Source organism: Podarcis vaucheri, assembly GCF_965113315.1.
Source record: "Podarcis vaucheri genome assembly, chromosome: 6".
NCBI classification, from domain to species: Eukaryota; Metazoa; Chordata; class Lepidosauria; order Squamata; family Lacertidae; genus Podarcis; species Podarcis vaucheri.
Genome location: NC_138764.1, coordinates 63,300,531 through 63,318,970, shown reverse-complemented (window position 1 = coordinate 63,318,970; position 18,440 = coordinate 63,300,531). Strand labels below are relative to the sequence as shown.

Here is an 18,440-nt window from a genome sequence, read left to right as displayed (position 1 = left end):
TTACATCTTCCTGATCCTCCCTGCTTAAAGCGACAGCAGGGGCTAAGCCAGAAAATGACTGTAATAGTGGAAAACTGTCTGTTAAGTAGTTTTTGTTAGAATTCCTAATCCATGATTGCAGTCATGGGATTTTTGTCTATCACATGACGGTCTATGTTTTGACTCCACAGAGTGAGAAGTGATGGAGACAGGATGTTTGTGTTACTGTGTTCTGTGAAGTGGGACTATTGGCCTTTGTTCTTTCACTTTTTTGCTGTCTAATGCTAGAGAGAGAGGGAGCCATGTTGCAGTGCTCTGTGTGTGTTTATATGTAAATAAAGTAGATTAGCCAAAATGCTGAGTTGCTGGGGTCTGTTACGCAAACTGTGAACGCTCTGCGGATCCCTAAGTGTGCTGGTGTCTGCTGGCATCGGTCGCTGTGATGTTTGGGCAGAAGAAAGCTTTTGAAGCTCCCGAACGAACGACCAGGAGGGAGAGAACATGCCAGTCAGGCATGTGTTTCTGCCAGGGTCCTACTCGAGTGTAGGACGAGCTCCTGACAATTTCATGGCCAGAACTGCTTGGAGGAAGGAGGGAACAAAGTGTACCCTGTAAGCTTATCCCATCTCTTCACAGTCCTTCTAGGCAGCAGAGGGCAGGGACAGGGGCCTCGGGCTCCCACTTCCCATCAGGAACAATTCTCCACAGGGGGGATTTAAACCAGCCTTTGCCCGGTCCTGGAGGTTTTGCTGAACATGATCAGAAGGGACCAGCTGGTTAAAGGGGTACAGGTCGGAGTTAAACAGTACAAATTGAGAGCATTTGCAGATGACTTAGCACTTACATTACAAGAGCCAGACACTAGTGCTAAAAGAGTCTTAGAACTAATTCAAGAGTTTGGTCAAGTTGCAGGATTCAAACTGAATAAACTAAAAACTAAGGTATTGGAGAAAAATCTAACAGCTATTGAAAGGGAGAGGTTCCAGAATGAAACAGGTTTAACTGTGGTTAAGAAAGTGAAATACTTGGGGATTAACATGACAGCTAAAAATGTGAATTTATTTAAAGATAATTATGAGAAATGCTGGGCAGAAGTAAAAAAAGATTTAGAAATATGGTCAAATTTGAAGCTTTCGTTGCCAGGCCGCATTGCTGTGATTAAAATGAATGTATTGCCTAGAATGTTGTTTCTATTTCAAACATTGCAAATTGTGGACAAGATGGACTGCTTCAAGAAGTGGCAGAGAGACATTTCCAGATTTGTCTGGCAGGGCAAGAAACCTAGAATAAAATTTAAGATATTAACTAATGCAAAGGAAAGAGGTGGATTTGCCCTGCCAGACTTAAAACTTTATTATGAATCAGCAGCTTTCTGCTGGTTGAAAGAGTGGCTACTTCTTGAGAATACAGACATTTTGGATTTAGAAGGCTTTAATAATATATTTGGATGGCATGCATACTTATGGTATGATAAGGTCAAAGCACATAAAGCATTTAAAAATCATATTGTAAGGAAAGCATTGTTTAATGTTTGGATAAGATATAAGGATCTATTGGAAAATAAAAGCCCAAGGTGGTTATCACCGATGGAAGTGAAAGCTTTGAAAAAGCTTAATATGGAGGCCAAATGGCCGAAATATTGGGAAATTCTGGAACAAGGAGACAAATTGAAATTGCAGAGTTTTGAAAAATTGAAAGATAAAGTGAGAGATTGGCTCCATTACTGTCAGATAATGGAGGTTTTTAAATTGGACAGGAAAATTGGCTTCCAGGTGGAAAAGTCAAAATTAGAGTTGTTGGAATCCAAAACTAAGAATTTGTCAAAGATGTATAACTTGCTGTTGAAATGGAATGCGCAGGATGAAACAGTTAAATCAGCTATGATTAAGTGGGCTCAAGATATTGGTCATAACATCATGTTTGCTGACTGGGAACAGTTGTGGACCACCGGTATGAAATTTACGGCATGTAATGCCTTAAAGGAAAATATTATGAAAATGATTTATAGGTGGTACATGACCCCAGTCAAGCTTGCAAAAATTTACCACTTATCTGATAATAAATGTTGGAAATGTAAAGAAACTGAAGGTACTTTTTTCACCTTTGGTGGACATGCCCAAAGATTAAGGCTTTCTGGGAAATGATATATAATGAAATGAAAAAGGTATTTAAATATACCTTCCTGAAGAAACCAGAGGCTTTTCTCTTGGGTATGGTCGGCCAATTGGTGTCAAAGAAAGACAGAACATTCTTTATGTATGCTACAACAGCAGCAAGAATACTCATCACAAAGTATTGGAAGACACAAGACCTACCCACCTTGGAAGAATGGCATATGAAGGTGATAGACTATATGGGACTGGCAGAAAGGACTGGCAGAATCCGAGACCAGGGAAAAGAGACGGCGGAAGAAGATTGGAGGAAATTTAAGGACTATCTTAAGAAACATTGTAAAATTAAGGAGTGTTAGAATGATGCGGTTTTAGAAACTAAGTATTACAGCCTAGGGCTTGCCGATCGAAAGGTCGGCGGTTCGAATCCCCGCGGCGGGGTGCGCTCCCGCTGCTCGGTCCCAGCGCCTGCCAACCTAGCAGTTCGAAAGCACCCCCGGGTGCAAGTAGATAAATAGGGACCGCTTACCAGCGGGAAGGTAAACGGCATTCCGTGTGCTGCGCTGGCTCGCCAGATGCAGCTTTGTCACGCTGGCCACGTGACCCGGAAGTGTCTCCGGACAGCGCTGGCCCCCGGCCTATAGATGTGAGATGGGCGCACAAACCCCAGAGTCTGTCAAGACTGGCCCGTTCGGGCAGGGGTACCTTTACCTTTATTACAGCTGTAAAGATTAAGCTAAAAGAAAAGAAAGGTTAACAATTACATAAAATTAAGGATGAGGATTTGCTGAGCTAAACATTTGAAATTGGAATGCAGAAAGGGAAGGTATGAGGAGGTCGGTGAAGTAAGTTTTATGAAAATAAGGATTTGAAATTATACTTGTTTTTTCTTGTTTGTTTGTATTGTTGTGTTTGTTTATATAATTTGTGAAACTTTAATAAATATCTTATAAAAAAAAATAAACCAGCCTTTGCCAACCCAGGGCCCTTCAGATGTTTTCTACCACAGCATCCCTCAGAGCACCGTCCATGCTGCCTGGGGCTAAAGGAGTAGCAGTGCAAAGCACCTGGAGGACCCAAGTTGGTGAAGGCTGTTTAATGTATGTCACATAGCACAAGCTTCTGGTAGACACAGAAAATCCTTGTTGCCTGTGACACACTTTTGTGCAGTGTGTTCTCACAGCGTCCCTGCTGAGCGCTGTATTGGAAGTGCTAAAGTGGACAGCGATGGCTTGTGACTCCAAGCAGAGAGCAAAGCTGTTTTGCAATTGTTTAAAAACTAGTTTCCACACAAAAATCAAGACTTGCTACTGAAGACTATGCTAGGGTTGCCATATTTCAAAAAGTAAAGACCAGGACACCTTGAAAGTTGTTGAAAGGTTCTAAAGAATTAGAAAGCTGGGCAATTAGAAGGTTAACTCTGAGACTATGGCAACTGTAATATGCTGACTGGCGAAACCTATTAGCCAAGCAGGCTTGGCTACAGGAGACAGGCGGTTTCGGGCTGCTGAATAGGGGCGGTGGGGAGAGCCATGCTCCTCTGCCGGGGCAGCCTCGGCTTCCCCCTGCAGCCCCAGGAAGCTTTGGAGCAGCGGGAGGGATGTGCGCCCATGCCCCGCGCTCCTGGGCTGCTGAATGGGGGTGGAGGTGCTGCTCTGCCAGCAGCCTGCCCTGCCCCTCAAGGTTTGGAGCAGTGGGCAGGCTGTTCGCTGAGAGAGGGGAGGAAGAGGACGGAGAGGGAAAATGTGGCATTAGCAATGCTTTGGATGGAAAGGAAGATGGTATTTTACATGAAGATAGCGAAGAAAGTGATGTCAGTGATTGTGAGCAACTGAGCTTCATAAATTCTGACTCTAGCAGTGATGAGTTCTTGGGGCTCACAGAAGACCAGAAGAGTACTCAAACCTTAAAGTCTCTCTTCATTTCATAGTGACAGTGATGATGGTTCTTAATGCCATTGTTGACTGATGTTCACTTTACATGGCTGTAATATGATTCTGATATACCGGTTGTTTATTCAATACAGTAGTTTATACAACATTTGATTCAGAATATTTTTTTTATTGTTTTCCTCCTCTAAAAACTAGGTGCGTCCTTTGGTCGGGTGCGTCCTATAGAACGAAAAATACGGTATACTTTATGTCTGGAAACTTTCAAATACGCACAGGTCTTGCCAATGTGTCCTGTAAACCTCACCCACATGGGACAACAAGTGCCATGACCCTAGAACAGAATTCCTCATCTTCAGGACAGTGTGGTGGGTGTCTAAATGAGGAATTTAGGGTCAGGGCATGGTGTTTTGTGCTAAAGGATCAAGTCTGCTTATCGAACAGAAGCAGCAAGACAAGGAACTGGGTGAGGAGTTATCACAGGAATAGACAAAGATCTGAGGTGCTTCTCAGAAACAGACACTCCTGGGGTGATAGATGGTTGATGGAGGGACCCTGGGTGGGAGGCAGGGAAATGTTGGCCTCTTAGGGTGAGAGGCTGGGAGGAGAATGGAAAGAGCTGGCAGGGACTGTGGGTGGCATGGGTTAAGAACTACATTTAAGAGAGGACTCCATAGTCTACTTATTCTATTTGAACTTTTTGTAGCTTTTTTTTTAAATTTACATTAATTTTCTATATGTTATTGTATTATGAAAAACTTTAATAAAAATGTTTTTAAAAAGAAATAAACACTCCTGATTGGATGGAGATAGGGAAAGGCGAGCAAGGGTTATTTCAGATAGATAAAAGTGGTAGGGAGACAGGATAAGATCTGGAATGGGGGAGAAGCAGAAGACAAGCAAGAAACACTTGGTCTTTGTATGTGTTCTTTATTCCTTTGTGTTATTTCTTATTCTATAAATTCTGTTGTAGTTGTAGCTTTAAAAACCTTTCAAATTATTTGAACATGCCTACTTTTTAAATACTTGATTCAGATGGTGGAAAGAGTAATAGGATCCCTGTTGAGGAATGTTGGGATCACAGTATAAAATATCTCATAAACATAAAATAAAATTCGCACAAAAGCATGGTAATAATAGAAGTTTACATTAGTATAAGTACAGTGGCTGGAAATAGCCAAAAGGAGAACTTAAGAGGATGCACAAAAACAAACAGGGCAGAAAAATAACAGCGCAAGAGTCAAACATCAGGCTGGAATTTAAGTAAAATGAGTGATGTCGAAATTAGGGCACTAGATTTCGATTTCTAAGGTGACTAGAAAATTCCATGTTACGTCAAATCATCAGAGCAAATTTAACCAATCACTGACCACAACGTGGCATTGGGCGGGTGGGGCTAAATAAACAGCATATAAAACGAGCTGCATTCGCCAACTTTCATTCTGCTTCGAGAGACCTGAACAGTCAACAGCTGAGAGATTTGAATAGTACTCTGCTTTAAAATAGCCATAAAAATATTGAAGATGAATTCAATCAAAATGTTTTCTGTCAATACAAGAGGTTTAAACGGTTCTGAGAAACGAAAAAGAATTTTCGAGAATCTATGTAAAGAAAAGGCTGATGTAATCATGCTTCAGGAAACACACATTGGAAAGTACCGTGAATATTTATTACGTGATATAAGATTGGGCAAACTTATTGCTTCAGCTAGCACTTCAGACTCAGCAGGAACAGCAATGTATATAAACGAAAGTAAAATTGAAATACAGAAGATATATGAAGAAACAGAGGAAAAGTATAAAGGCAGAGTCATGATGATTCAAGTCTGTGTAAATGAAGCTAATATATATGCTCCAAACAATATATATAACATAGCTAATATATATGCTCCAAACAATAATAGAACTGAATTTTTCAGTTACTTATACAGAATCATGACAAGTTTTGACAACAGCGCGAAATGGATTATTGGAGGAGATATGAATTTTGTAATGTCAGAAGCTAAAGATAGATCAACGGATCCCAAAAACAACAGATCAACCTTATGCAAAGCAATGGAAAATTTGATTCAGAATTTTGACCTGGTAGATGTGTGGAGATTTCATCATGTTGATACACGAGAATATACGTTCTACTCTCATCGGCATAAAACTTCATCCAGGATTGATATTTTTTTTGTCTCCAAACCCTTATTAAGCTATGTAAAAAAGGCAGAAATAATACGAACTATTGGCATTGGCATGGATATCAACAAAGCTAAATATGCAGATCATAATCCAATCGTACTGGAATTAGAAATAAATACTGGTACATTGTGTCAAACCAATTTATTTTGTGATCTATAAAAATATACACTGCATTTTTTTTCAAAATCAGTCAATTATTTTTTCAGTTATATATACAATTAATCAAATAATTCTGCAATAGATCCTTCTGTATTCTTTATGCATGTGTTCATCTTAAATAAATATTGTATTATTATCTCTTATAATGTCTTTGCTGTTCTTTTCAAAGAAAGCCACTTCCGCAATAAAGAAAAGGAGGTGGGGTTGCGGGCATCATGCCCCTTCCCCACTTTTGCAGGGGCTGGCTCCAGCCCCCGCAATACCTAAGGGAATCCCCGCCCGTGTCATACCCTGGGCCAGACAATCAGCTGGCTCTGGGGGCGGGGCCTCAGCTATTTAAACCTGCCGCAGCCGAGGCTCCTCCTCTTTTCCCCCCGCTCCTGCAGCTGACCGGTTTTCCTGCCCATCCCACCCCCTTTCTTAGGATAGGTTCTCTGACGTTGCTATGAACTTCGGTTGGTCACCGTCAAGGGGCCTGGTAGGAATTTTTCCCAAATGGTAGATTGGCTCCAGCCATTTGGTTTTCGCCTACCTCGTAGCAAACCGTCACAACTCTTCGGTATTGGCGGTTAGGCATTGGTAGGGGTACTGTTCTATTGTTATGCAAATGAAGGGGAAGGAGCGCCATCAACTTCCCCCAAGCAAGGGTAGTCCGGTAAAGGATTCCGGGGGGCGTGGCCTTGTCCTAAGCCTAAGGAGGTGTGGGCCCACGGCACGCCCCCACGCGGTGACGTCAGGGGGAGGTCCTAGTTGACGTGCCTCAGCAGGACTCCTCCCTCTTGTGATTAACCCTTCCGGCCTCTAGCCGGTTAATGGTTAGGACCAATGCCTAAGCCAATACCGCTCAATTCCTGTAATCAATAAAGTTGTGGCCTAATTTCACCCATTAACCTGAATTCTTGTGTCCTGTGTCTTTATTTCCTCGGGGGAGGCAGGAACTAGCCACGCAATGGGGAGTATCTCATGGGCCAGCTTGTGAAGCAAGCACTGGTCCTGGGCAAAAGGCAGGGGCAGGGCCCGGGCTGGCATCTGAGGGTTCTTGGAGGCAGAAGCCTGTCAATGGGGCCCCCAGATACCTGGAAGCAGCGCTGGGCCAGAAGCAGGAATGGGCAGGCCCTGGTGACTGGAGCAGGGTCCAGTGGGAGGCCAGAGGGCAGGTCAGGACCTGAAGAGAGGTGAAGCTCTGGGGCTGGAGGTAGGGCTCAGACATTACTCTGGGTCTAGGGCATCACTGGTCTGATGCTGCTTCAGGAAGCATCAAATGGAGACTGAGGTTTATATAGCAGCCCTATCTCTCTTGCTAGCCCTGCACTCACTGGAAGGTGCCATTACAGTTAAAGACCCCAGTCGGCTTCAACAGTCTTTTACTTTTACAGTGCAAGGGACTCTATATGATCCTCAGTCGAGTCCTCTGAGGATGGGGCACTGCCATCACAGGCTGGTCTTTCAGAAGCACTTTGGGTCTGGCCCTGTGTATCCTTCTCCATCAGCGTCTTTCCAGTAATCTGGTTCTAGGGTCAGGGCACTTGTTCGCCCATGTGGGTGAGGTTTACAGGACACATCCAAAAGATATGTGCTTATTTGAAAGTCTCCAGACATATTGTTCAACATGACACCTATCAGGTTAGCTTCCCGATGCGCGTGGGCTGAGAGTAGTAGCACGAGGGTGGGGGCCGGATAGATGAGGCGGCAGCTGAGCGGCGATGGCGGCTATATCTCTCAGAGCCACAGCAGCGCCTCCGGGATGGGGGAGGAGGAAGAAGACAACGTGGCCGAAGGAGATGCCTGTGGAGCGGAACTGCTGCTGACCTCAGCCGCGGCGGACTACGCCGGGTACCTGCTGCCCTCACCGCTGGGAGGAGTCGCCCCAACCAGAGTGACCAGAGTGGATGAGTTTGTGGGGATGCTAGACATGATTCGAAGTGATTCCTCTCAAGTAGTAAGTGAAAGTGTGCCTCATATTCATGCAAAGGCAATGGAAATGAAGCAACTGTATAGAAAGATCGACAAACTGGAGGCCTTTGTAAAAGTGGTCGGAAATAGTGTGTCAGGAATGGAAGAACAGATCACAAAGGCAGAATCAGACCTTGGAACGTTCCCAAATACTTTCAAAAAAATTCTACACACAGTCAATGTGCCATCTTTCCTTAACAAAACATCTTCCTCAAGGCAGAATCAAACAGTTTATGAACCTCCTGATCTCTTCAAGACAGAAGACCACTTTCCTCCCCTTGGTGAAGCACAGTATATGTGGTTTAGCTTGACAATGACATTATTGGAAAAGGGGAGGGGAATTGAGGTTTGGTGAGAAAAGGGAGGGGGAAGGAGGTTTGGAGAAAAAAAGGGGGGATGAGGTTTGGAGAGAAAAGGGGGGAAAGGAGGTTTGGAGAAAAAAGGGGGGAAAGGAGGTTTGGTGAGAAAAGGGAGGGAGAAGCCGAGGCTGCCGGCAGAGGAGCACGGCTCTCCCCACCGCCCCCATTCAGCAGCCCAAAACCACCTGTTTCCTGTACCCAACCCTGCTTGGCTAACATGTTTCGCCAGTCAGTAGTAGCACAAGGGTGGGGGCCGAAGACTACTTCCCTTCCCTTGGTGAAGCACAGTATATGTGATTTAGCTTGACAATTACATTATTGGAAAGAGTTTTATCTAAGTGAGTTCAGTGCTGATCTTAGGTAGTTGCAATTCTTTGGAAATTATGTCCTGCTGCTTCCCATGTGTCCCAGGCCCTTTTCAAACATATTTCAGCTTAGTTTTGTATAGAATATACTGTTTTTCTAGTCTTCCAAAAAGGTGAACTATACACTCATGTTTGGCAGCTAACCCTTGCAAGTAACCCATTTTGAAGGCAGGGAGAGGGAGATGGGGTTTGGTGGAGGCAAGCACACACTCATGCCACATGACTTTTAGGCATAAGTAGTCCTTCCCCCTCCCTGATTTTATGTGTGGGAAAGAGCATAAGTGTGTGCAAAATGGGGTTCCTTATGATCAGCTACCTACCAAACACCTTTTTTACCTTTCCAGGCTAGAAAGTGTCAGGGAAGGCAAGTGGGGAAGTAACACATGAGTTAATACCTTCCTTTCTTACACCTGCCCCCTAAGGATGCCATAAACACACACCTGCCTTTTTTTACTTGTCAACACTGAAAGGCTAGGTAGAAGCAGGTATACTTTTCTGTGTGTTCCTAGGCCTAAAATGACTCGTGGGGAGATGGAAGAGGCTAAGCAATAGAACTCATTTTTTGTCTTCCTCTGCCCAGGAGTGAACTGGCATATGGGCAACTAGTTGCCATACTCTATTAATATTTTCTTGGTTATTCTCATTTCAGAAATTGGAATAAAAAATGTATAAATACCCATCTGCAGTTAAGAGATTAAGTAGAGGGGAGAAAACAGGAAATGTATGCTTTTGCATCTCACATTTTTTATTTCTGCTGCTAGTATTAACCCACATACCACAAGGATATTTTAAAAAAATTATTACGTGGTACTTTTAAGTGCAATAAGGACCAAAACTATACATCCATGCCCTTTCAATGAATGTATCTGGATTCAGTTCAACGTATTGGGTGGAAATGCACTGTTTAAACAAGGAGAGGCGAAAGCTCCTTTGGTTTTTGAACTGCTGCAAAGTAAAGTCAAACAGCTATAGGTCCATGAAGATTCTATAAAGTGGAAATACAAAAAAATAAATAAAAAAATTACACCTATCAGACTGCAGTTTATACCCCTTTGCACAGATTACATTTTAGATTTCAGAGATCCTACCTTTCAAAATTCCCGATCGTGTGGAGAGGGTCCAAAGTGTAGTTGTTAATTGAAAAGAGAATCAATTTTGCACAGCAATTGTCTTATTCCATTCCCCCAACACCCGCTCGAAGAGGATGTAAAGAAACCGCCTGTTTCCTGTAGCCAAGAGTGCTTGGCTAATAGGTTTCGCCAGTCAGCATATTACAGTTGTCGTCGTCTCAATGTTAACCTTCTAATTGCCCAGCTTTCTAATTCTTTAGAACCTTTCAACAACTTTCAAGGTGTCCTGGTCTTTACTTTTTGAAATATGGCAACCCTAGCATAGTCTTCAGTAGCAAGTCTTGATTTTTGTGTGGAAACTAGTTTTTAAACAATTGCAAAACAGCTTTGCTCTCTGCTTGGAGTCACAAGCCATCGCTGTCCACTTTAGCACTTCCAATACAGCGCTCAGCAGGGACGCTGTGAGAACACACTGCACAAAAGTGTGTCACAGGCAACAAGGGCTTTCTGTGTCTACCAGAAGCTTGTGCTATGTGACATACTTTAAACAGCCTTCACCAACTTGGGTCCTCCAGGTGCTTTGCACTGCTACTCCTTCAGCCCCAGGCAGCATGGACGGTGCTCTGAGGGCTGCTGTGGTAGAAAACATCTGAAGGGCCCTGGGTTGGCAAAGGCTGGTTTAAATCCCCCCTGTGGAGAATTGTTCCTGATGGGAAGGGGGAGCCCGAGGCCCCTGTCCCTGCCCTCTGCTGCCTAGAAGGACTGTGAAGAGATGGAATAAGCTTACAGGGTACACTTTGTTCCCTCCTTCCTCCAAGCAGTTCTGGCCATGAAACTGTCAGGAGCTCATCCTACACTCAAGTAGGACCCTGGCAGAAACACATGCCCGACTGGCATGTTCTCTCCCTCCTGGTTGTTTGTTCGAGAGCTTCAAAAGCTTTCTTGTGCCCAAACATCACAGCAACCGATGCCAGCAGACACCAGCACACTTAGGGATCCGCAGAGCGTTCACAGTTTGCGTAACAGACCCCAGCAACTCAGCATTTTGGCTAATCTACTTTATTTACATATAAACACACACGGAGCACTGCAACATGGCTCCCTCTCTCTCTCTAGCAAAAAAGTGAAAGGACAAAGGACAATAGTCCCACTTCACAGAACACAGTAACACAAACATCCTGTCTCCGTCACTTCTCACTCTGTGGAGTCAAAACATAAACCGTCATGTGATAGACAAAAATCCCATGACTGCAATCATGGATTAGGAATTCTAACAAAAACTACTTAACAGAGAGTTTTCCACTATTACAGTCATTTTCTGGCTTAGCCCCTGCTGTCGCTTTAAGCAGGGAGGATCAGGAAGATGTAATGTGACACAGACAGACACAGATGCCAACAGGAGAGCATGTTATGTGTGTGACTTCATGTGTTTCCACAATGTGTGTGTGTGTGTATGCATACAGCTCTCCAGGTGTTTATTGTGAGATTGCATTAAGATTTTTTTAAAAAAGGAATATAAAGCATGAATCGGCCACCATCCTTGACAAATAGGAGAGTCCATCATGGTGCTGAAGGACACCATTTTGTTTCACACGTCCATGATGGGCCTTGCCTTGCCTACATTTCCATACACTCAAGGGGATTGGGATAATTATATGGGGCTGGGGTGCAACCCATTTCTAAAACAAGGACGCTTTGGACCCTTATACTAAAATGGAGTTTAGTAGACAAATGAAAGTTTAGGGAGACTCAAAACCCATACCAATCCTGTGTCTACCTTATAACAGAATTTCAATGCAGGGGATTGCCTCACTAATTTGGTTTCTGCCATTCTCACTAATTTGGTTTCTGCCATGGTTGTCTCCGTTTGAGTTACAATAGTTTAATACAGCTCCAAAGCAATATCTGTCTCTAAGCATAATGAGGCATAATTGTTTTCTCAATTAGCTGGTCTCTAATTGTTTAATCTGCCAAAGTTACACGAACCTATTAAATCCTTCAAAGCAGCAATATATTGAAGTTTAAATTCTCAACATTTCTGATTGCACTGATGAAATTTGTGGCAATTAACTACCCACATTCACTTTGGGCACAAAAGCCATGCAGGTAGTCTCATATTTATCATCTGCAAGAGGAAGCATGAAGAGGAGTAGAGAAAGGCAGAATATAAATTAAATAATAAATTAACCATCCTCTCTGTGGCCAGATTACTCCCCCCCCCCCTTCACAGATCAAACTATATTGATAGGACATAGGTTAACTCGCTGGGATTGTGAGCCAGAATAAAAAACCTGGGCTCAGGATCTACCAACAGTTTTTCTGGATCTCGGTTCAGTCAGCTTACCCACATTCAGTAAGGTCCTGTACCTGTTGAGATATGAGCCTCAAGTCCAGGGGCTTCTCCGACTCAATTAGCAGAGTAGCAGCTGCTTGTAATGCAAAAACAACACTGGACACCCAGAAAAATAATTAATAGTAGTTTACTTGAAAAATCTTATCTTTACCAGAGCCCTAACAATATGCAACTTGGAGGGGGGGGGGCGACTTCAGTACAGCATATAAAAACTGTAAAAAATTACCGGTAGTTCAGAGCAAAAAAAGTAAAACCCAGACAGATAGAAGTGAAAGTACAGATGAGGCTGCTCGCTGGGTAGTTTATATATGCTCCCAATGGCCTTGAAAGAGATAAACTACACAATATGAAAACAACATCGGTCTGCTTCTAGTAGAAATGGAAAATTACTGACCAGCTAGAATTTTCTAGCATATTCCATCTTGAGCTGGAGTCTCTGTACATACATAAAACTTTAAAACCTCAATAGTACCTGCCACTTAGCTCTCTACTCCACCCTGAATGTATTTATTCTACCCATGTCTATTGCCAGACCATTTCTGACACAAAAATTTAACAATGCTACAGTATCTCAGCAGCATATAACTAAGAGGTAGAACTGATTGTCATCAGAACACTGATGTGACCAAATCTCATGCTTTAAATTCCCCTCCCCCCTACCTAGATGCCCCATGTAGGGTTGAGGGAGACGACCACCCTTTGGGCACCGCAGTTAAGAATGGAGGGAGCAGAAAAACAATACTTGCCCAAGGCTGCAATCATTCACCTGGGAACAAACTCCACAGAACAAGCACAGTGGTATCAGTGTGAAAAGAAGCATGTCCAGGATTGTGCTAATGGCAGAAAAACTACAGCAGCATAGTTGCAGCTCATACACCAGGGACATTGCAATGACTGTTAATGTCACACGAAGAGCACTTCTAAAGATGTATATACCTCAATCCCAAGATTCCCAGTGAGTTTTGCACTCAAATAAATTCTTATCCCAAGGAAAAGCTTAAAAAGCAAACAAACACTTCTATAAACACATTCTCAGTTACCAAGATCGTCCATAGAATTAAATTCAACTCAACTGATTTAAATGGAGCTTACAGTTAGAATTACTGCCTTACTTATTTTTTAAAAGGTAATGTGAAGATCTTCATATTTTTATTAATTCAAAATATTTTTGTAATCTCTCCCTCCTCCCTCTTGCTCCATCCATTCATCCATCATTGCTTAAATAAAAGTTTACAAGTACAGCTTCAGTCCTGCCAGATGTTTGTGGCAACTGCCCTTATGAAATAAGGTTAATTCCAATGACATCCACCTATAACAGACAGCACATAGCTCAGTTGATAAAGCATGAGACCCTTAATTCCAGGGTTGTGGATTTAAGTCTAGTAGCAAAAAAATTCTGCATTGTAGGGGGTTGGATTAGGACATAGGTGGTCTTCATAGTCCCTTCCAACTCTACAATTCTATGAGGGTATGATTTTTAACAGTAAGAGTGACTGAAAGCTCTTTTAATTCGGTATTAGCTGTTTTAGTGGAACTTTGTTTACTGCTCTTACATCCTATTTTGTGTTGTCTTGCATCTTCTTCTTTTTTAGCTTTTTATTCTAAACTACTGTAATGGTTCTAGGGGTTGCTCGTGAGTAAGCCGGTGCCTATCTCCCCGGCTGGGTGCAAACACCTGGCTGGGCTGCCAAAGTGAACCTTTTCTGTCCGGACAGCCACTCACCTGTGGCTGACTCAATCGCTGGCAGAATCCGTCAGTGGGCGTTTCTTGAACTTCTTCCAGCAAAGAAGCTCTTTGACGCCCAGTCTCCTCCTACTCTCTCTGCGCGAAAGCCTTCTGCGCAAGGAGGGTGTGGGCAACGGAGGACCCCTACACTCTCCGCTGGTCCCAGGCAAGGAGTCATGGGACCGCCTCACCGCTTCCCCCATCTGCCCACCTTCTCCACTGGTGCTACGCTGATTCTCTACCCCAGAAGATGGGCTGCTTCTCCCGATCCCTGGACGCTCTCTGGAATCCCTCTGGCTTTTGCTCTCTCCCTCAGGCACTGACGGCAGTTCCCTGACATCCACGTCCTCCTCAGGACCCCCCCACCCCTGGCGCGATCTTCCAATACATCCTCCTCTCTCTCTTCAACCGACGATGCGGGGAATCCCCTGAAAGAACTGTCATCATCTTCTGAGGATTCAAAACCAGCCTCCCATCCGCTTGGATCTCTTCCAGCTGGTTGAACCTCCCAGTCTGATTCTTCTCCCTCGGACACCTCCCCTCCCTCCTCTTCGGAGGCAGGAAAAGTCACAAAGTCCCCTTCGTCGTCTGTGGGTCCAAATTCTTCCTCCCAGAATCTAGCTAATGGTTTGGGCTTACCCGGGAACAAACCATGAAACTCTTCCACCAGATACCCGTCAGTGGTTCTTTATAGTAAGCTGGACCTGAACTGAGCTGAACAGCTCAGCTGGCCTGCTTTTATAGGCGGCCGGCTGTCAACATTGTAACAACCACACCCCAGGGTTTCCTGCGTAAATTAACTGACGTGGACCTGAGTGAAAACTATATACAGTACACAATACCCCTGGTGGCCAGGGTGAGCCACATAACAGGGTGATGTACATAACAACAACAACAACAACAAATTCTTAATAGTCCGCCATTCCTGGTACGTGTTGGGTGAGGGAAAGGCATTGTCTCTTCATGTATAAGATCTTCCTGGAACTTGGTCCATTCTTGGGTCTGAAGATAGTGTGGTAAGACAACTTGGGATTTTAAATGGAAGAAGCTGCTTGGATTAGGCATTGGTCCAGCAAGCCCATAAAGTCCATATCAGCTAGCATCAAAGCAACTTCACTAAAAGTATTTGATTGATAAAGTTGGATCACATTTACTTCCTTGGTCAGAATATGGACAGGATGTAAGGCTAAGGGCATACACCGCCATCTTTGATGGGAATGCCCCTGCATATGCAACTTTTAGTAAAAAGTATGCCAGGAATTAGTATCACCAGGACCTCCACTTTACACCTGAGCTTTTCCTGCTACCAATCTTTAGAGGCCGAACAAGGATGTTTTAGCAAAGGAGTTGTTGTAATTTCTGTTGATGGCTGCCAGAGAAACCATTGTCCAAATGTGGAAAGCCCTGGACAATTTGGACTTACCTGCATGGTATGGGAATGCCTGTTGGGTGTCTGTAACAGGAAAAAATAATCACACATAATTTTCAAGGAAAGGAACAACCACAGACTTTCTACGCCACCTAGTGGCCCTTAATTACATATAGTTCTAACAAAAACCTGCAAATATATAAAATAACCACTATTATATGCATTTTGACCATATGATTTCACTGTGACCTCACTTGGGACTTCACTATTATTGATCTTGATTTCCTGTATGACTGTAAAACAGGTGGCATTGATTAGTTACTATTGTCACAGGTCATCAATGTGGCAATCACAGACATACATACACAGATTAAGAGAACAAAGGAAAGGTGATGGGCCATTAAGAAAGCAGGGAGAAGGCAGATGGGAAGGCCCCTCACCAAACTGTGGGATTGCATGAGGCTCTGAATCTCAGAGTCACAGGTTCAAGCCCCACACTGGGCAAAAAGATTCCTGCATTGCAGGAAGTTGGACCAGATGACCCTTGTGGTCCCTTCAAACTCTACGATTCTAAAGTGAGACTGAAATAAAAGCCTCCCCTGAAGATCTCCAAACCTGGGCACATTCAGTCCTTTTCATGAGTGGTACCTCTCAACTTACTTAGGCCATCTACGTTCATATAGCTACTTACAGCACAATTCTATGCACATCTACTCAGAAGGAGGACCGGTTGAGGTGAGTGGGCGTAGGACTGCAGCCTCAGAGGACTAGCTCTTCTCTTCATAGAACTCCAGGGTCATGTAGTCGAACCTCCTGCAATGCAGGAATCTTTTGCCCAACGTGGGGCTTGAACCCACAACCTTGAGATTAAGAGTCTCATGCTCTATCGACTGAGTGAAACCAGGACCCGCCAGTCTTAGTGGTGATTTATGAACATAAGAAACTAAGAAGAGCCAGCTGGATCAGGCCAATGGCTCTATCTAGTTGCCGACCAGATGCTTTCAGGAAACTCACAAGCAAGATACGGGCACAAGAACACTTCCCACTCCTGCAGTTTCCAGCAACTGGCATTCAGAAGCATTGCTGCCCCAAACACTGGAACCAGAGCATAGGCGCCGACTCCATGGGGCCTGAGGGGGCCCGAGCCCCCTCAAAAATTCGTTTGGGGGGGCTCTGCCCCCCCCAATAATTTAAGAAAATTATTAGGCACCTTGCCAAAAACCGCGCAGGGGACTCCGGCGCGCGCCTCCCAAAGTGACCGGGAGCTCCTGAGAAGGGGCAGGCAGGTCGGTCAGTCAGAGGAAGACCCCCAGCGGCAGGACTTTAGAAAGGAATGGAGCCGCGGGGCCGAGGAACGGAGTATTCGTCGCTGGCGAGGGACCGGGGTGAGGGGAGAATGGAGGGGACGGGAGTTCCCGCCGCCGGAGCGGGGCTTTTTTTCTGGGTTCATAGAATCCTAGAGTTGGAAGAGACCACAAGGGCCATCGAGTCCAACCCCCTGCCAAGCAGGAAACACCATCAGAGCACTCCTGACATATGGTTGTCAAGCCTCTGCTTAAAGACCACCAAAGATGGAGACTCCTCAATGACATCACAATGACATCACAATGACAGCAGCAATATACTTGTATACATTATGCCTGAAGGACATCTAAGTGAGTATCCCTTGCTTGGCTGGGAAGAAAATTTATGTTGTGTTCCTTCTCATAGAATCATAGGTTCGGCTAAGGTGACGTTGGTAGGAGGGTAGGAGGGGGTGGCCGCCTCCCGGCGCGAAGCCTGGGGAGGGCAGGCCGGTTCTTGCATGCAAAAGCACCACTGCCATCCTGCCGCCAGGGAGCGCGCGACGGAAGGGCAGCGCGCGGGGGGCGACCCGGCGTGGGATAGGTTTTCCTTTTTTGCTGGCGGAGGGCCAGAAAGTGCCGTTGAGTGAGGGTTCTAATGTTTATCATATGACTCTAAAATACTTTAAAAAAACTTTAAAACTCACTAATTTTCACCTAAAATTTAGAAAACTTCCCGGGGCAGGACCCCGGTATGGGCCCCCCCCAATATTTTTTATAAGTCGGCGCCCCTGAACCAGAGCACAGTCATCATGAATTTGTACAGTGGTGCCTCGCAAGACGAAATTAATTCGTTCCGCAAGTCTCTTCATCTTGCGGTTTTTTCATCTTGCGATGCACGGTTTCCCATAGGAATGCATTGAAAATCAATTAATGCGTTCCTAGGGAAACCGCCTTCAGACCAGGTCCGGGGACAGTCTGTCCCCGGACCTCTTCTGAAGGCTGGGAGGGGGGACAAGGGCTTTTCTTCCCACCCCCAGCATTTTAAAAAACCCCGGGACAGCGGAGGACTTCTCCGCTGTCCGGGGCGATCTTAAAATGCTGGCGGGCGGCATTTTAAAATCGCCCAGGGACAGCGGAGGACTTCTCCGCTGTCCGGGGCGATTTAAAAGCCCCTGGGAAGGCAGGCAGGGGGGACAAAGACTTTTGCCCCCCGCCAGCCTTCAGAAGAGGTCCTGGACCTCTTCTGAAGGCTGGCGGGGGCGAAAGTCTTTGCTCCCCCCCGCCTGCCTTTAAAAGCTGTCCGGCCAAGGCTTCGCGGACCTCTCCGCCAGCAGCGGCAGCGCTGACGCTGCTGGCGGAGGGTTGCCGGCATGCCGAAGCCTGCGCGCGCTGACATCAGCGCTCCCAGGCTTCGCGGTCCTCTCCGCCAGCAGCGGCAGCGCTGCCGCTGCTGGCGGAGGGTTGCCGGCATGCCGAAGCCTGCGCGCGCTGACATCAGCGCGTCCAGGCTTCGCGGACCTCTCCGCCATCTCCCTGCAGCCCCTTGCTGCAAAAGACGTCCGGGGGAAGCGGGGAAGAAGCGCGTCGCTTCCCGCTGCCCCCGGACCTCTTTTGAAGCAAGGGGCGGTGGGGAGA

The 18,440-nt window shown here is 45.2% G+C and overlaps 1 pseudogene across 1 annotated transcript; it reads left to right on the top strand.

Moving 5' to 3' along the window:
* Positions 1 to 7,441: 7,441 nt before the first annotated feature.
* On the top strand, positions 7,442 to 8,651 carry LOC309534646 (biogenesis of lysosome-related organelles complex 1 subunit 4 pseudogene; annotated as a pseudogene). Its single transcript has one exon. The product of its transcript is annotated as a biogenesis of lysosome-related organelles complex 1 subunit 4 pseudogene (transcript).
* The last annotated feature ends 9,789 nt before the right edge of the window (positions 8,652 to 18,440 follow it).